Consider the following 17,578-nt stretch of genomic DNA (forward strand, 5'->3'; position numbering starts at 1 on the left):
AGAAGGAAAGGAAGGAAGAAGGAAAGAAGGAAAGGAAGAAAGGAAAAGAGGAAGGAAAAGAAGAAAGAAGGCAGGGAGGAAGGAAAGGAAGGAAGGAAGGACAGAGGAAGGAAAGAAGGAAGGGAGAAAGGAAAAGAGGAAGGGAAGAAAGAAGGCAGGAAGGAAGGAAGGACGGAGGAAGGAAAGAAGGAAGGGAGAAAGGAAAAGAGGAAGGGAAGAAAGAAGGCAGGAAGGAAGGAAAGGGAGGAAAGGAAGGAAGGAAGGAAGGAAAGAAAGAAAGAAAGAAAGAAGGAAAGAAAGAAAGAAAGAAAGAAAGAAAGAAAGAAGGCAGGAAGGAAGGAAGGACGGAGGAAGGAAAGAAAGAAGGAAGGAAGGAAGGGAGGAAGGAAGGAAAGGAAGGAAAGAAAGAAGGAAGGAAGGAAGGAAGGATATTTTGGGATATTTACAGCAGCAGCAGTGGACAACCAGAATCAGGTTTGTTATTTGTCTCCTCAGTCGTTTCACAGCATGCATCATCGAATTGGAAACTGTTGTGTTGGGGTTTTTTTTTCTGTCTGGCACCTCACTGGGTTTTTGGTGGTGTTTCATCTCCTTGAGCCTCTTTGCAGCCTTCATGAGTGTCTGTTTGTTTGATCTCACAGGGTGTTTTAGTCTCAGCATGTAAAATTCATAAGAGAAATGTGCTGCATGCATCGAGACTCCTACATCTCCAGGCCTCGGACTCCATAAGCATGAGTGAGTGTATGTTGTATACCAATAAATGACTGTTAATGTCCTTGGATCATCACTCTTAACCCTTGTGTCGTCCTCCCGGGTCAAATTGACCCCGTCTGGTTTGACTGTTCCTTTGTCTGTCCTTCCTCCCTCCCTCCTTCTTTCTTTCCTTCCTTCTTCCTCCTTTCCTTCCGTCTTCCTCCCTTCCTCCCTTCCTTCCTAACTCCTTCTCTCTTTCTTTCCTCCCTTCCTTCCTCCTTTCCTTCCTTCTTCCTTCTTTCCTTCCATCTTCCTCCTTTCCTTCCGTCTTCCTCCCTTCCTTCCTTCCTTCTTTCCTCCTTCCTTCCTTCCTTCTTTCCTCCCTCCCTTCCTTCCTTCTTCCTCCTTTCCTTCCATCTTCCTCCCTTCCTTCTGTCTTCCTCCCTTCCTCCCTTCCTTCTTCCTCCCTTCCTAACTCCTTCTCTCTTTCTTTCCTCCCTTCCTTCCTTCCTTCCTTCTTTCCTCCCTTCTTCCTCTTTTCCTTCCTTCCTTCCTTCCTTCCTTCCTAACTCCTTCTCTCTTTCTTTCCTCCCTTCCTTCCTCCTTTCCTTCCTTCTTCCTCCATTCCATCCTCACTTCCTTCCTCCTTTCCTTCCTTCTTCCTCCCTTCCTCCCTCCCTTCCTCCTTTCCTCCCTTCCTTCCTCCCTTCCTTCCTCCTTCCTTCCTTCCTCCATCCCTTCCTTCCTTCCCTCCCTTGACTCAAGGCCAACAGGAGGGTTAAAGCAGGCTTGTTGCATGTAATCAATTGGAAACTGCACGATTGTGTCCAGTGGGAGCCTCATTAGTGGTGTTAATTGGATGTTTTCATGTTGTTGAAGGGACTCTTTCTTGTTGAGGAGCTTTTAATCTGTTCTAAGACTTAGCTCGTACACCTCTGGGTGTGTTACGCTTCCTTCTCATACACCTCTCTGCTCATATTAACTACGGCTGCAATGACCCATTTACTGCTTGATGTTTTTCACAGAGGCTCAAGCAGCGAATTTTCACTTTGATGGCTACAGCATGTAAAGCATCACTGAGTTATGTCTCGCGTTGGTTGTCAAGTATTGCGTCCAAAAACTCGAGGGATGTTGGTGTCACAGTGGCGGAGCAGGTGGAACCAAATGCAGAGACGAAAAGCAAAAGCAGGGATAAAGAAAAAAGGTCTCAAATATGCAACACAATAAGCTAAGTATGAATGTAAGAAAGTCCTTAAAGACCGTGTAAAGTGAATTCAGACATTTTCTTCTAAACACATTAAATAGGTCATAAATGTATTTCTAAAAAAGGTGTAAAAAAGCATTTCAACCATTTAGATTTGAATTGTGGAGCTAGGCTTCACAAACTGTGTTTCAACATTTCTGTGTTCAGGATTTAGTGATTAGCATAAACCCGCCCCTGCTGCTGTAGAGGTAGAAATACATTCAGCACACACTACTACTACTACAGTCTACAGTTAGCCAGTTAGCTGAGTTAGCCGCTGAGCTAGTAGCTGAGTTAGCAGCAGAAAGCTCTCAGACGTAGCGTCCATGTTTCTGGTAGAGGTGGTCACTTTGATTGACAGGTGACACTTGGTAGGGGGCGGGGCTTCAGCGGACTCGGCGGCCACGCCCACAGCGTTTGGGAGCAGAGAAAGAGGCTGATTTTTACACAACTTTGAAGCCTAATTTCATATATTTAGGGATTTTTTTAATCATTCATATTTGGCAGGGTGGTTAACAACACACTTGTCTGTGGTATGTCAAACTCAGAACACATATTTATTCTTACTTTACACAGACTTTACTTTACTAGTGTAAACAAGCAAAACCAAATGACCCTTAAATCTAACTTGCAGCCAACAACATTCAAATCATTTCTATTCTTCTGCGATAATGCTGCAGCTGTTGTGTGTAATATATGTACTGCATGTTAGACTTTATACTGACTGGGATGTTTGTTTTTTTTTTATGTCTGCAACAGAGTTCAAGTGGAAGACATGCACATCCTGTCCAACTTCCGGTTCTTGCATTTACTTCCTCTTTTAAAACCACCACCGCCTTTAACTGCAGAGTCAACATGTGTCATTCGCTTCACATGATCCTCTCTCTCTCTCTCTCTCTCTCTCTCTCTCTCTCTCTCTCTCTCTCTCTCTCTCTCTCTCTCTCTCTCTCTCTCTCTCTCTCTCTCTCTCTCTCTCTCTCTCTCTCTCTCTCTCTCTCTCTCTCTCTCTCTCTCTACTCTACTATTTTCCTCCACATGACTGTCACTGGAAACACTGCGGTGGCTAAAGTCTGCCTTCTCTATTCACCTCACCAGCACATCTTCACCACCTACACTCATATATGAAGAGTATGAAGTAAAGGGGGGTGGATCTAGAGCATTTGTGATTTGGGGGGGGGGGCAGGCAGGGGCACAGTCTCAGGAAGGATGGCACATAAGCTAATTGCAAAGTAAATCCTGCAAATATATTCCAGTAGTCCAAAGTATAGACCTGTCAATGTGCATGATATGTTCCTTTTAACAGGGACTGTGCATATTAATAAACACTGCTTGCTGTGAATGTGCCAGACCTGGCAAAGAGGCTATTTTTCATCTTATCTGTCAAATAAGATTTTAAATAATGCAGTTATCCTCACCACTAGATGTCACTAAATCCTACACTCTGCTCCTATAAGAGTCCGATAGGTTTCTCAGGAGTGATAGATCTGAGCACATAGTCCATTTTACAACATTGTCAGGTAATAATTAAACAGGCAACACAGACACAATGCATGTAAAGCAAGTTCTTGTCTATAAATGTCATAGAAATATCATATTCATCCACAAAAAATACCTGAAAATGCCCAATATATTTGACCTTAACCCTTTATCGGGCAAATAATTATATTTGGTAACTTCTGTAAATATCCCAAAATATCCTTCCTTCCTTCTTTCCTTCCTTCCTTCCTTTCCTTCCTCCCTGCCTTCTTTCTTCCCTTCCTATTTTCCTTTCTCCCTCCCTCGTTCCTTATTTCCTCCGTCCTTCCATCTGTCCTTCCTCCCTCCCTCTTTCTCTCCTCCCTTCCTTCTTTCCTTCCTCCGTCCTTCCTTCCTTTCTTTCCTTCCTTCCTTCCTTCCTTCCATCTATTCCTCCTCCCTCCCTCCTTCTCTCATCCCTTCCTTCTTTCCTTCCTCCATCCCCCTTTCTTCTTCCTTCCTTCCTTCCTTCCTTCCTTCTTTCTTCCCTTCCTCCCTCCCTCCTTCTCTCTTTCTTTCCTCCCCCCTACCTTCCTTTCTTCTTTCCTCTGTCCTCCCTTCCTTTCCTTCCTCCCTCCTTCCTTCCCTCCCTTCCCTCCTTCCTTCTTTCCTTCCTTCCTTTCAATGAGTGTCCTATAAAGGGTTAAGGTAAACTTTAATGCCATCCTATTATCAACATATTGAAGTTAGTGGTAATCAGAGGAATCAGATATAACCCTTGAACTTAATGACTGTCCATGCATGTTTATTGCACCTGCTGCAATGAACCACTGTTATCTCTGCTGTAAATACAAACCACTGATACCGTGTTTAGTTCTGCTCTGTTGCAAAACACTGACAAAGTCACGTATCTGGTTCCTCCACTTCCTCTGTCGCCGTGGTAAGACAACACGTAGTCTGACCCAAAAAATTAAAAGTGAAACTAGCAACAGGGAGGAGCGAGAGGCACTGAAGTGTGAGAGAGAGACATGCCAGAGACTCCACAAAGCAATTATCGATCTATGTAAGTAAACATTTTAAATAATTCATGTGAACTACTCCTGTGAATCTGTGAACTACTGGATGTCTACCATGCCGAGTCGTAGAGGTTATAGCCCTCTAAGGTATTTCTAACTGTGAGTTTTATGGGTCAGCGCTAGCTTGAACAGATAAGCTGTGACTAAAGTGTTTGTGACGCACATACACCTGCTTTACTTGTTTAGTTTAAGTCAAGTTTTGTTAAATGACTTTGACTGAATGTTCATCTCTGTTTTTGTTCTCTTTTTCAGAGGCATGGCAGACCAGGGAGCAGCCGGTGAGAATAAGAGTTTATTATATTTATAAAGTTTATGAGCTTGGAAACACGTTCTCATTCTGGGGAAGTGTGTCCAAACTTTTGACTGATACTGTAAATGACTCACAACTCACAACCATAGACAATAGTTACATTTAGTTATAATTACAAAAAGTTCAATTTAACGCTTCTATAATGAATATTGTTGTATAATTAAGTATATATAAATAATTGAGCACTTGTATGATTAACAACAGTGCAGTCTGCAGTTCCTGTCAGCTTTACAGAGATCATCTTTAAACACACTACGTTGGTTTTTAGGGCCAACAACTTCCCCTTTTCTGATCCGAGCAGTTTTATTTTCTGAAAGGAAGGAGGGAGAGGGAGGAAAGAAGGTAGGAGGGAGGGAGGAAGGAAGGAAAGAAGTAAGGAAGGAAAGAAGGTAGGAGGGAAGGAGGAAAGAAGGAGAGAAGAAGAAAGAGAGGAAGGTAGGAGGGAGGAAGGACAAAAGGAAGGAAGAAAGGGAGAAGGAGAGAGGAAGCACAGATGGAAGGAAGGAAGGAAGGAAGGGAGGGAGGAAAGGATGGAGGAAGGAAGGAAGGAACGATGGAGGAAAGAAGTAAGGAAGGAAAGAAGGTAGGAGGGTGGGAGGAAAGAAGGAAGGAAGAAAGGGAGAAGGAGAGAGGAAGCACAGATGGAAGGACTCAACATGAGTGTAAAACCTGCTCTGTGTTTGTTTAATGTGTGAATAAGCAGTTGTTGTAAGGCAGGGATGTCAAACATGAGGCCCGTGGGCCAGAACCGGCCCGTCAAGGCGTCCAATCCGGCCCACTTTCCTTCCTACCCTCCTGTCATCTGTCCTTCTTTCCTTCCTCCCTTTCTTCCTTCTTTCCTTCCTTCCTTTTGTCCTTCCTTCCTTCCATCTTTCCTTCATCTTCTTTTCCTTTTTCTTCCCTTCCTTCCTTCCTTGTATTCTTTTCCTTTCTTCCTTTCTTACTTCTTTCCTTCTTTGTTTCCTTTGCTCCATCCTTCCTTCCTTCCTTCCTTCCTTCCTTCCATCTTTCCTTCATCTTCTTTTCCTTTCTTCTCTCCCTTCCTTCCTTCCTTGTATTCTTTTCCTTTCTTCCCTTCCTTCCTTGTATTCTTTTCCTTTCTTCCCTTCCTTCCTTCCTTCCCTTCCTTCCTTCCTCCCTCCCTCCCTCCCTTTCCTAATCCCTTTTCTTTCCTTCCTTCCTTCCTTCCTTCCTTTTGTCTTCCCTTCCCTCCTTCCTTACCTTCCTAATCCCTTTTCCTCCCTTCCTTCATTCCTAATCCCTTTTCCTCCCTTCCTTCCTTCTTTCCTTCCATCTTTTTATTGGTCTGGCCCTTGAATGAAAATGAGTTTGACTCCCCTGTTGTAGCCTGTGTCACTGTTGTGTTTCCAGCTCGTTTCTGCTGCCATCATGTGGCCAAAACCAGCTAAAGCAGTTAAACTTACTTATTACTGTTGGTCAACACGTGTCATTTTATATTTAGTCCTTTTACAGAATTAAACTATATCTTTCAGTGAAGTTCAAAACTAGATCTGTAGAAGCTCTGTTTTAACCCTCCTGTTGTCTTTGAGTCAAGGAAGGAAGGGAGGAAGAAGGAAGGAAAGGAGGGAGGAATGAAGGAAAGGAGGGGGGAAGGAAGGAAGGAAGGAAGGAAGGAAAGGAGGGAGGAAGAAAGGGAGGAAAGGAAAGAATGAAGGACGGAGACAGGAAAAGAGGAAGGGAGCAAGGAAGGAAAGAAGGACAGAGGAAAGAGGAAGGGAGGGAGGAAGAAGGAAGGAAAGGAGGGAGGAAAGGAGGGATGAAGGAAGGAGGGAAGGAAGGAGGGCTGAAGGAAGGGAGGAAGAAGGAAGGAAAGCAGGAAGAAGGAAGGATAGGACGGGGTGAGGAAGGAAGGAAGGGAGGAAGAAGGACGGAAAGGAGGGAGGAAAGGAAGGCAGAAGGAAGGGAGGAAGAAGGACGGAAAGGAGGGAGGAAAAGAAGGCTGAAGGAAGGGAGGAAGAAGGAAGGAAAGCAGGAAGAAATATTGAACTATATTGACCTGTTGACCTGTACTGCTGATCTAGATGAATCCACGCATTCATTTTCTCTCAGCTGGACTACTGTAGCTCCTTCTACACGTGCCTCAGTCAGTCTGCTCCAAAATGTTTGTAGTGAGTCCAAAAGGCAGCAGCCAGACTTCTAACCAGAACCAGTTGTATTACCCCTTTTCGAAGAGGGCACCTTAGCACGCGTTTTGGCTCCCACAAAGCCACCTTAGCATGCGTTCTGGCTACCAAGAGGGCACTTTAGCACGCATTTAAGCTCCCAAGAGGGCACCTTAGCAGGCGTTTTGGCTCCAAAGAGGGCACTTTAGCACGCGTTTTGGCTCCAAAGAGGGCACCTTAGCACGCATTTAAGCTCCCAAGAGGGCACCTTAGCAGGCGTTTTGGCTCCCAAGAGGGCACCTTAGCACGTGTGTTGGCTCCCAAGAGGGCACCTTAGCACGCATTTAAGCTCCCAAGAGGGCACCTTAGCAGGCGTTTTGGCTCCGAAGAGGGCACCTTAGCACGCATTTAAGCTCCCAAGAGGGCACCTTAGCACGCGTTCTGGCTCCAAAGAGGGCACCTTAGCACGCGTTTTGGCTCCGAAGAGGGCACCTTAGCACGCGTTTTGGCTCCGAAGAGGGCAGCTTAGCACGCGTTTTAGCTCCCAAGAGGCCACCTTAGCATGCGTTTTGGCTCCCAAGAGGGCACCTTAGCACGCGTTTTGACTCCCAAGAGCGCAGTTTAGCACGCGTTTTGGCTCCCAAGAGGGCACCTTAGCATGCGTTTTGGCTCCCAAGAGGGCACCTTAGCACGTGTTTTGGCTCCCAAGAGGGCACCTTAGCACGCGTTTTGGCTCCAAAGAGGGCACCTTAGCACGTGTTTTGGCTCCCAAGAGGGCACCTTAGCACGCGTTTTGGCTCCCAGGAGGGCACCTTAGCACTCGTTATGGCTCCCAAGAGGGCACCTTAGCACGCGTTTTGGCTCCCAGGAGGGCACCTTAGCATGCGTTTTGGCTCCCAAGAGGGCACCTTAGCATGCGTTTTGGCTCCCAAGAGGGCACTTTAGCACGCGTTTTGGCTCCCAAGAGGGCACTTTAGCGCGCGTTTTTCAACAATTGGGACATGAGGGGGGGGCCACCGCCCTGCCCCCCCCTTGTGCACACCACTGCCCCACACTAACCATAAAACAAAAGGTGACTCACATTTGTAGCCTTTACTCTGACTCTATTAGATCTGCTTTTAAACTAAGCTTAAAACCCATTTATATCGGCACATCTTTTTATAGACCTCTCTTCATGTTCTCGTGCGTTGCTTCATTTCAGTTTAGTGTGTTTCTCTTTGTTATATTTGTTTTAATCTTGCATGTGTGAAGCTCTTTGTGTGTTTAGAAAAGTGTTACTGTTTGCCAAGTTGACTGATTAATCAGGAAAGAGACCTCTGATACAAAAAGCCACTGATTCAGGTTTTGAATGAGTTTTGATTTGTTCATTCATGTATTGACCACCTTTACCTATACTATGAAAATATTATACGTAAAGGTTTTGAATGTGAAAGAGTTGAATGTACGTAATTTCAGTTTTTTTCTCAGCTGGTTTCTCTTTATGTTACAGTTGAATAACCTCATTCTTCTGTCTCTTTAGCCTTAGGGAGAAAGTTCTATGTTTATGAGGCAGGAAAAACAAACGGGGCTCATTTAGACTTGGTTAAAAAGTTTAAAGGCATTGGACAAACTCAGGTGCATCGTCCTGAGGATTGTGACTATCTCCTGATAATCTGTCCGGCTGTTTCACGAGTTGGAACGAACATCAGCGAGGCCTTGGAAAGCATGCCTGGTAAGAATTCCCACTTAAGAGAATACAGAAATTTTCATGAAATTCAGTGTAGGAGTGAATTATTTTGCTCCATGAAAAAACTTAACATAATGTTTGTTTTTGTACAGTCAATGACCAAAAATGAATTGATTGTGTGTGTATCCAAAGCCTGATATATCTTACTCCTCTGTGCTGTTAACTTCTACTGGTGTCCAAAAACTACTATATTGGCATATTCCTTTTCCACAAAGATTTATGGACACAGTAGTTTGTTTAGAAGCAGCTCCAAAGACTAAGACTAACCCTAACCCTCTAATGCTTTCTACTAATGTTTTTGAGAAATGTAAAATGTACAGCATACCCAGATAGCAAAATTCTTTTGGCCCATATCTGGCCCACACCTGACATGTTCATCCGGCCCACATACAGCATGGAATGATGGCACTTGGGCGGTCCGCTCATGTTTGCCAAAAGTGGGCCATAACCAAGCCATCACAATGCCAGATGTCAACCAAAAACACACCAAATAAACCAGTTCGGCCAAGACTGGCCCAAATATGTTTCAACAAAAGTGGGCCAAGTATGTTTCCTTATATGTGGGCCTCTTTAGGCTCACATCCGGATTAGATGGGCCATATTCGTTTTGTGATATTTGGCCCAAATGTAGCATTTACTACATGGGCCAGTTTAGGTTCACGTCTGTTTTGTCCGGGCCAGAAGAATGCCTACAGTGCCGGATCATTGCCTCAAGTGGCCCACATTCGCATGCTATCTGGGATAGTACAAAGTAAAGTGATTATGATAACACAAGCTAGTGGCGTCTTACACAGAACTACTCTCTGGAGACTGAAAACATGATCACTGTAATTAGTCTTTGGAGCCGTTTCTAAACAATCTAACATTACCAAACTCTTCATAATGAAGCAACATGTCATGGACCACAGCAACAACAACTTGAGTTGAGATATACACACAACTAAGTGCACTTTTTTGTTACCAATGTTTTGGTAACTGTAGCCTTCAGTCAGGAACAGATATCGTCAGGTGGTGTCCAACCTTCATTGAGTGTTTCTGCCCTCAACCACTACACTCTCCAGTTGGTGGGCCGGCAGTGATTGGCCAGATCACTGCCTATCTGCTCCTGACCTCCAGCTTGCCTCCTCCCTTTTGGTGGTTATGATAACACAAGCTAGTGGTGTCTTAAACAGAACTACTCTCTACTACTGACCAAACTCTTCATAATGAAGCAACATGTCATGGACAACAACAACAACAGAAGAATGAGATATATCAGGCTTTAGATGCATACACAATACTTGTTAGTAGATCAGTTCTTTGTTGGTTTAGAGCCAAGCGTCAGATATGATGAAAGTAATCCTGTTTCTGTTGTCATCTTGTGTTTACAGCTCCTAAACCAGCGATTCTGGTGGTGATGCATCACACTTTCAATAAAGATGCCGTTGTGGCTGAAAGCAGGAGACAGGTGAATGACCAGAAAGTCCGTCTCACCGTGGACATTTTCTTCTATGAGAAAAAGTTCCTGGACTGTAAACGCAATGAAATCGCGTGGGATGAGATCCAGAAGTTTCTGGTCGGTTCTCGAGCCCAGGTACTGATTATATTTACTCACCGTATTTAAACACAATCATCCAAGTGGCACTGATATTGTCATATTACTAAAAAATGGTCGAGTTTGAGTACACAGTCATGCTAATAGAGAAAGAGTGTCATGCTTTGTGTGTTTTTGGTCCTGTGCCAATGTTTGTATGATGAAAGTTTAGATTTATTTTACTGGCCCTTTGTAGCCCTGCGATTAAAGATGGAAAACAAATTCATAAGAAGTGTTTATGTATATAACTGTTAGGGCTGAGTATCGTTTAAATAATTACGATACTAGTGTCGATCCAAGTACCCTTAACCCTCCTGTTGTGTTCGAGTCAAGGAAATAAGGAAAGGAGGGAGGGAGGGAGGGAGGGAGGGAGGGAGGAAGGAGGGAAGGAAGAAAGGGGGATGGAGGAAGGAAGGAAGGGAGGAAAGGAAATAAGGAAGGAAGGAAGGACTGAGGAAAGAAGTAAGTAAAGAAGGAAGGTAGGAGGGTGGGAGGAAATAAGGTAGGAGGGTGGGAGGAAGGAAGGAAAGAAGGACAGAGGAGAGAAGGAAGGGAGGAAGGAAAGAAGGTAGGAAGGAGGGAGGAAGGAAGGAAGAAAGAAAGGAGGGGGAAAGGAGGAAGGAAGGAGGGAAGGAAGGAAGAGTCAAAACAGATGGGTCAATTTGACCCGGGAGCACAACAGGAGGGTTAAAGTGATACCGATACCAAATGAGTACTTCATTAGATACCCATTACACATTTAGTGCTCTGTCTTTTATCTGGTGTAACAGGCGTGTAGTGTAGACTCACTTTAGAGCGTTTAGGTGGCATCAAATTCACCACGACTTCACCACCACAGACGGGTCGTAGCTGCTGTGGCAATGGGCCAATCACATGTCACATTAAGTCGCAGAATGCTTGAGTTGATTGCCTGTGAGAAAGTCCGTAAATAGTCATATGTTCTAGCTCTCGGTGCTCTAGGTATCGTTTGGAGGAAGACGTTTCGATACTACTTGGTATCGATGTATTTCGAGTAACGATACCCAGCCCTAATAACTGTACAGTAACAAATATAAATCATATTGAGACCAAATTGAAAATGTTTGCTGGGTGAAATATCAGCCTTCAGAAAAAAGAAAACTGTTTAGTGATCTGATGGCTGGAGGTTTTTATAGAAATACTTTCACTTGTTGAGCACTATGGAATTTACAAATACTGTAGATTGTTTTTCCATAATGTGAATACAGAGTTATAAGAATAATTGTGGAAGAGTTGGATTTTTCTACTATTATTATTTACAGATTTTTTCTTTATTTGTGTCTTTTTTTATTCTCAGCTCCCCGGGATGAGCTTGATTAACAGAGCCAGAAGCAGCGGTGGTAAGTTCAAATCAATAGTTTTGTTAGTTGAAAGGCAACATACCATCATACATCAACACTTTATTCAGTTGGTACTCATAGTAACGATTCAACATGTTCAAGTGATTGTTTAAGTGCTCAACGTTCCCCGGACTAACACTGAATTTGGTAAACTTGCTTTCAGTTTCTCTGCTGTGCCTTGGAACACTGACACTGACACTCATACTCATCAAGGACCGATTTAAAAATAAGATCTACAGCTACTTTAATATGGCCTACAGCTACTTACATAGGAAATACGTAGGATCCTACTTACATAGGATCTTACGTGGGATCTACAGGCGGCTGTGGCTCAGGCAGTAGAGCGGTCGTTCTCCAATTGGAAGATAGGCGGTTTGATTCCCAGCTCCTCTTGTCCACATGTCGATGTGTCCTTGGGCAAGACACTTAACCCCAAATTGCTCCTGTGAATGAGAATGAATGCTTAGAGTTGGAGAATGGAGCTACCCTGCGTGGTAGCCATCAGTGAATGAGATGTAATGTAAAGCGCTTTGAGTGGTCGTAAAGACTAGAAAGGCGCTATATAAGTACAGTCCATTTACCATCTACAGCTACTTTGGCATCATTGAAAATTAAGATTTAAATAAGTTTGATTTTTTTTATTTGTGAGAACCCATAATGGCTGTAGTCCTGGCCATCGCACTTTAAAAAAACAATACATTTTACTATTACTGGGTCACATGCTTTCAGACATGTATGCAGTTCAATATGAAACTTGGTTAATAAAGGGATTATAATAGAATCTTTAGTAGTTTTATAGTTAGCACAGCTGTTGTAAACTAATCTGCATGCTCCAAAAACAAGCTAACGTTAAATTTAGGACATTTACACACCACTTATGTCTTTGGTATGTTAAAGGAATGTTTGATGTAAACAAGTAAGATTTTGTTGACTGAGAAGAACACACTGAACATGTGTCTTACTTTATGAAAAATCATTTCAATCTCAATCAATCTTTATTTGTATAGCGCCAAATCACAACAGAGTTATCTCAAGGCACTTTCCACATAGAGCAGGTTCTAAACTCTACTCTTTAGGTTTTAACTTTAAAGAGACCCAACATTCCCACATGAGCAACAATGGCAAAAAAAAACTCCCTTTTAACAGGAAGTAACCTCAGGCAGAACCAGACTCAGAAGTGGGCGGACATCTGCCTCGACCGGTTGGGTTGAGAGGAGAGAGAGGAAGGATAGAGGAAGGAGAGAGAGGAAGGATAGAGGAGAGAAAGGAAGGATAGAGGAAGGAGAGAGAGGAAGGAGAGGAGAGAGAGAGAGGAAGAGGAGAGGCTGTAGTCCTGGCACACAACAATACATTTTACTATTACTGGGTCACATGCTTTCAGACATGTATGCAGTTCAATATGATCTGAAACTTGGTTAATAAAAAGGGATTATAATAGAATCTCCTTTCTTTATAAATATAATCATCACATTGATATTATTCTAAATGTAAATAAAATAATTATTAATGATACCAGATGACTCATTGCTCTTCATTTCTTCATTTTAGGGTGCAACGATCGGACATGCCTTATTACTTCACTAGTAGTATTAGCAGTGATAGTAACGGCGGTCACTGTGGCAGTCATTTATGGTAAGAAGACTTAAGAACATCTGTGAGGCCTGTCAATAGTTTGGCACAACAGAAGGAATAAAGTTCAAAGTAATTAATGTTTGATTAAAAGAAAATATGGACTACCTATGTATTCAATCATCTACAACGAGATGAATGATAGAAGGATGCTATTAATGTTATCATTGTTATAAGTTGTGAAGGTTGATGCATTTGTTTTTTGGCTTTTGATGACGATGATGTAACTGCAGCTCAAGGAAATGATGAATTACAGATTTTGATGATAAAAGTTAAAAAAGTGAGCTGGCTTAACCCTCCTGTTGTCCTCGAGTCAAGGAAGGGAGGGAGGAAGAAGGAAGGAAGGATGGGAGGAAGGAAGGATGGAAGGGAGGAAGAAGGAATGAAGGAAAGGAGGGAGGGAGGGAGGGAAGAAGGGAAGAAGGAAGGAAAAGAGGGAGGAAGGAAGAAGGAAGGAAAGGAGGGAGGAAGAAGGAAGGAAGGAAAGGTGGGAGGGAAGAAGGGGAGAAGGAAGGAAAGGAGGGGGAGGAAGGATGGAAGGGAGGAAGAAGGAATGAAGGAAAGGAGGGAGGGAGGGAAGAAGGGAAGAAGGAAGGAAAAGAGGGAGGAAGGAAGAAGGAAGGAAGGATGGGAGGAAGAAGGATGGAAAGGAAGAAGGAAGGAAGGAAGGGGGGAGGAAGGAAGGGAGGAAGAAGAAAGGAAGGAAAGGTGGAAGGAAGGAAGGAAGGGAGGGAGGGAGAAAGGACAGAATCAAGGAAGAAATGGGGATGGAGGAAGGAAAGAAGGAAGGGAGGAAAGAGAGAAGTAGGGAGGGAGGAAGGAAGGAAGGAAGGAAGAGTCAAAACAGACGGGAGGACGACATGAAAGTTAATGAGACTGCAGAGTCAAGTTTAACGGTCACTGCAGAAAATGTGTGTTTTTTTTTTAAATGTGCATGTTTATGTTATGAGTCTGTGGGTAACATTACCATCAAGCTTTCGGATATATGTTGTAAATGAAGCCCAAACACATCTGTAAAATAATGAATGCTGCTTTTTTGTGCTGATTAAAAATGCTGAGTAAACCTTGTCCTTCACAAAGAATAAATAAAAATGAATATATCTGAGTTTTTGTCTGTGTGGGCTGCCTGTTTAATACAAATGAGAATTGCCATTAGAAAATAAAGTCATGGTCTTATAAAGAATTAAGATGTAAGCTTCACTACACATATGTTCTTCTAAACACATTAAATAGGTCATAAATGTATTTCTAAAAAAGGTGTAAAAAGCATTTCAACCATTTAGATTTGAATTGTGGAGCTAGGCTTCACAAACTGTGTTTCAAGATTTCTGTGTTCAGGATTTAGTGATTAGCATAAACCCGCCCCTGCTGCTGTAGAGGTATGAATACATTCAGCACACACTACTACTACTACAGTCTACAGTTAGCCAGTTAGCTGAGTTAGCTGCCGAGCTAGCAGCCGAGTTAGCCGCCGAGTTGCCGCCGAGCTAGCAGCTGAGTTAGCCACCGAGTTAGCCGCCGAGCTAGCAGCCGAGTTAGCTTCCGAGCTAGCAGCAGAAAGCTCTCAGACGTAGCGTCCATGTTTCCGGTAGAGGTGGTGACTTTGATTGACAGGTGACACTTGGTAGGGGGCGGGGCTTCAGAGGACTCGGCGGCCACGCCCACAGCGTTTGGTAGCAGAGAAAGAGGCTGTGGCTGAACTTTTTAATTTTTTAATTTCATATATTTGGCGATTTTTTTAATCATTCAAATTTGGCAGGGTGGTTAAGAACACACTTGGTGGTATGTCAAAACTCAGAACACATATTTATTCTTACTTTACACGGTCTTAAACTATGTATTTACTTCTTCTATAAATGAACAAACCTGGACTTGTGTTGTAAGCTTGTAATGCCTTGACAACAAGATCAGCCACAACTTTGAGTAAACTTGGAGAATACCACCAACACTTCAGCCACTCTGATCTTCCCCTCTCTCTTTCTCTCCACTTGATGACAGCTCTGCACTGAGCAGTGGAGGTCTGGAGGAAGGGGGATTAGTTAACATGGGAGGGGGGGACTGGGGGGGGGGGGGTATGGGGTGTTAAGGTCACGCCTCTGGCCTAAAAAGGCGAAGCAGAATACCAGCAGCAGCGAGCCGCTCTAAGAATAACTCAAGGCCTGAGGCTCAGAAACATGACGTGAATGTAACTGTATCTAATTAGATTCACACTTTTATAATTTTACAAGAATCAAAAACTAATAAGATTGATTTTTTCTTTAGATTTAATTGATTTTTAAGTGGTTCACACTGTACTCAGGTGACTGTAGAAGCTTTACAGTGGCTGGTGGGGTAAAGTTACCTTCCTCCCAATCTCTCTCTTCTCTTGATTCCTTTCCATCGTCCGTCAGTCCCCCAGTGGTAGATCTAATTCTGTCAGAGCCAGTTTGAGGAAGAAGGGGAGGGGGGGGGGGGGGGCTCTATCTGCAACTTCAGCCCCAACCAGGCAAAGGGTAAAGACACCGACCACCTTAACTTGGTCTCTGTCCACCTCCCCAGCCTCATCCACTGGGTCAGAAGTCAGTTTTCCGGACCTTACACCTTGCAAATCTTTTAAAGAGTTTTTGACTTCTGGAACAAAAAAAAGAAAAAAGAAAAGAAAAGAAAAGTGCAGATTTAAAGTTTTAAGAATGCACAAAGAGGTGTAGTGTTACCAGCTGAGTTTTCAACATATCTGCAGCACCAGTGATTCACATGACGTTGCCGGATTGAGATTGGATTTAAACATTTGGATTGAATCGCGCGCCGAGGAGTTGAGGATCTACCTTTTAAATATACATTTTCATGGAAACTTAATCTGCACTGAAAAAGGATTAACTGCTGGGATTTATAATTTGAAACAATGACTGAAACAGTAGAAGGTAAACTATCTTTTTATTTTAATAAGTTTGACTAATTCATTGTTCGCCATGTTGTGTGGTTGTAGTAGCAGCCAGGTACTCATCATGTCATGTCATGGTTTGTTTTGCACACATACTCTCTCTGATGTGCTGTGTCTGGTGTGTGTGTGTGTGTGTGTGTGTGGGGGGGGGGATTTTATGATTGGAAGTATCTAAAAATATGCTGCTATCATGTAGCGGCTATTTGTAAATGCAGCTTTGACACAGCTGTGACATCTACAGTGCTGCATAGGATCAGCTAGCATCAACACTGGGCCTCCTGTTGCTTGTTATCTCATTGGGTTTTTATGGTTTGGATTTCTTTTGTGTGTGTTGATTAGTATTATTATTTGTATAGCTTGTTTAGGACAGGAGGAAGGAAGGAAGGAAGGAAGGAAGGAAGGGAGAAAGGGAGGGAGTAAAGAAGGAAGGAAGGAAGGAAGGAAGGTAGGGAGTAAGGAGGGAGGGAGTAAAGGAGGTTGGAAGGAAGGGAGTAAGGAGGGAGGGAGGGAGGAAGGAAGGATGGATGGAAGAAAAGGAGAAAGGAGGGAGGGAGGAAGGACAAGAGGGAGAAAAGAAGGGAGGGAGGAAGGAATGATGGATGGATGGAAAGAAAGGAGAAAGGAGGGAGGGAGGAAGGACAGGAGGGAGAAAAGAAGGGAGTGAGGAAAAGAAGAAGGAAGTAAGGAGAGAAGGAAAGAAGGAAGGTAGTAAGGAGGGAGGGACTAAAAGAGGAAGGAAGTAAGGAGAGAAGGAAGGAAAGGAGTAAGGAGGGAGGAAAGAAGGAAAGGAAGGAAGCAAGAAAGGGCCTCCTGTTGCTTGTTATCTCATTGGGTTTTTATGGTTGGGATTTCTTTTGTGTGTGTTGATTAGTATTATTATTTGTATAGCTTGTTTAGGACAGGAGGAAGGAAGGAAGGAAGGAAGGGAGTAAGGGAGGGAGGAAAGAAGGAAGGAAGGAAGGAAGGTAGGTAGGGAGTAAGGAGGGAGGGAGTAAAGGAGGTTGGAAGGAAGGAAGGAAAAAAGGAAGGGAGTAAGGAAGGAGGGAGGAAGGAAGGATGGATGGATGGAAGGAAAGGAGAAAGAAGGGAGGGAGGAAGGACAAGAGGGAGAAAAGAAGGGAGTGAGGAAAAGAAGAAGGAAGTAAGGAGAGAAGGAAAGAAGGAAAGAAGGTAGTAAGGAGGGAGGGACTAAAAGAGGAAGGAAGTAAGGAGAGAAGGAAGGAAGGAAAGGAGTAAGGAGGGAGGAAAGAAGGAAAGGAAGGAAGCAAGAAAGGGCCTCCTGTTGCTTGTTATCTCGTTGGGTTTTATGGTTGGGATCTCTTTTGTGTGGGTTGATTAGTATTATTCTTATAGCTTGTTTAGGACAGGAGGAAGGAAGGAAGGAAGGAAGGAAGGAAGGAAGGGAGGAAGGGAGAAAGGGAGGGAGGAAAGAAGGAAGGAAGGAAGGAAGGTAGGGAGTAAGGAGGGAGGGA

The 17,578-nt window shown here is 43.6% G+C and overlaps 2 long non-coding RNA genes across 2 annotated transcripts; both read left to right on the forward strand.

The window, feature by feature from the left end:
- Positions 1 to 4,734: 4,734 nt before the first annotated feature.
- Positions 4,735 to 10,029, forward strand: LOC128377429 (uncharacterized). The gene is made up of 3 exons (XR_008323317.1): positions 4,735 to 4,745; positions 8,420 to 8,611; positions 9,997 to 10,029. It is a non-coding gene; the product is annotated as an uncharacterized LOC128377429 (long non-coding RNA).
- Positions 10,030 to 10,107: 78 nt separating this feature from the next.
- Positions 10,108 to 13,178, forward strand: LOC128377412 (uncharacterized). The gene is made up of 3 exons (XR_008323316.1): positions 10,108 to 10,199; positions 11,515 to 11,557; positions 13,106 to 13,178. It is a non-coding gene; the product is annotated as an uncharacterized LOC128377412 (long non-coding RNA).
- Positions 13,179 to 17,578: the final 4,400 nt, after the last annotated feature.

The sequence above is a fragment of the Scomber japonicus genome, chromosome 17, assembly GCF_027409825.1.
Source record: "Scomber japonicus isolate fScoJap1 chromosome 17, fScoJap1.pri, whole genome shotgun sequence".
Lineage (NCBI taxonomy): Eukaryota > Metazoa > Chordata > Actinopteri > Scombriformes > Scombridae > Scomber > Scomber japonicus.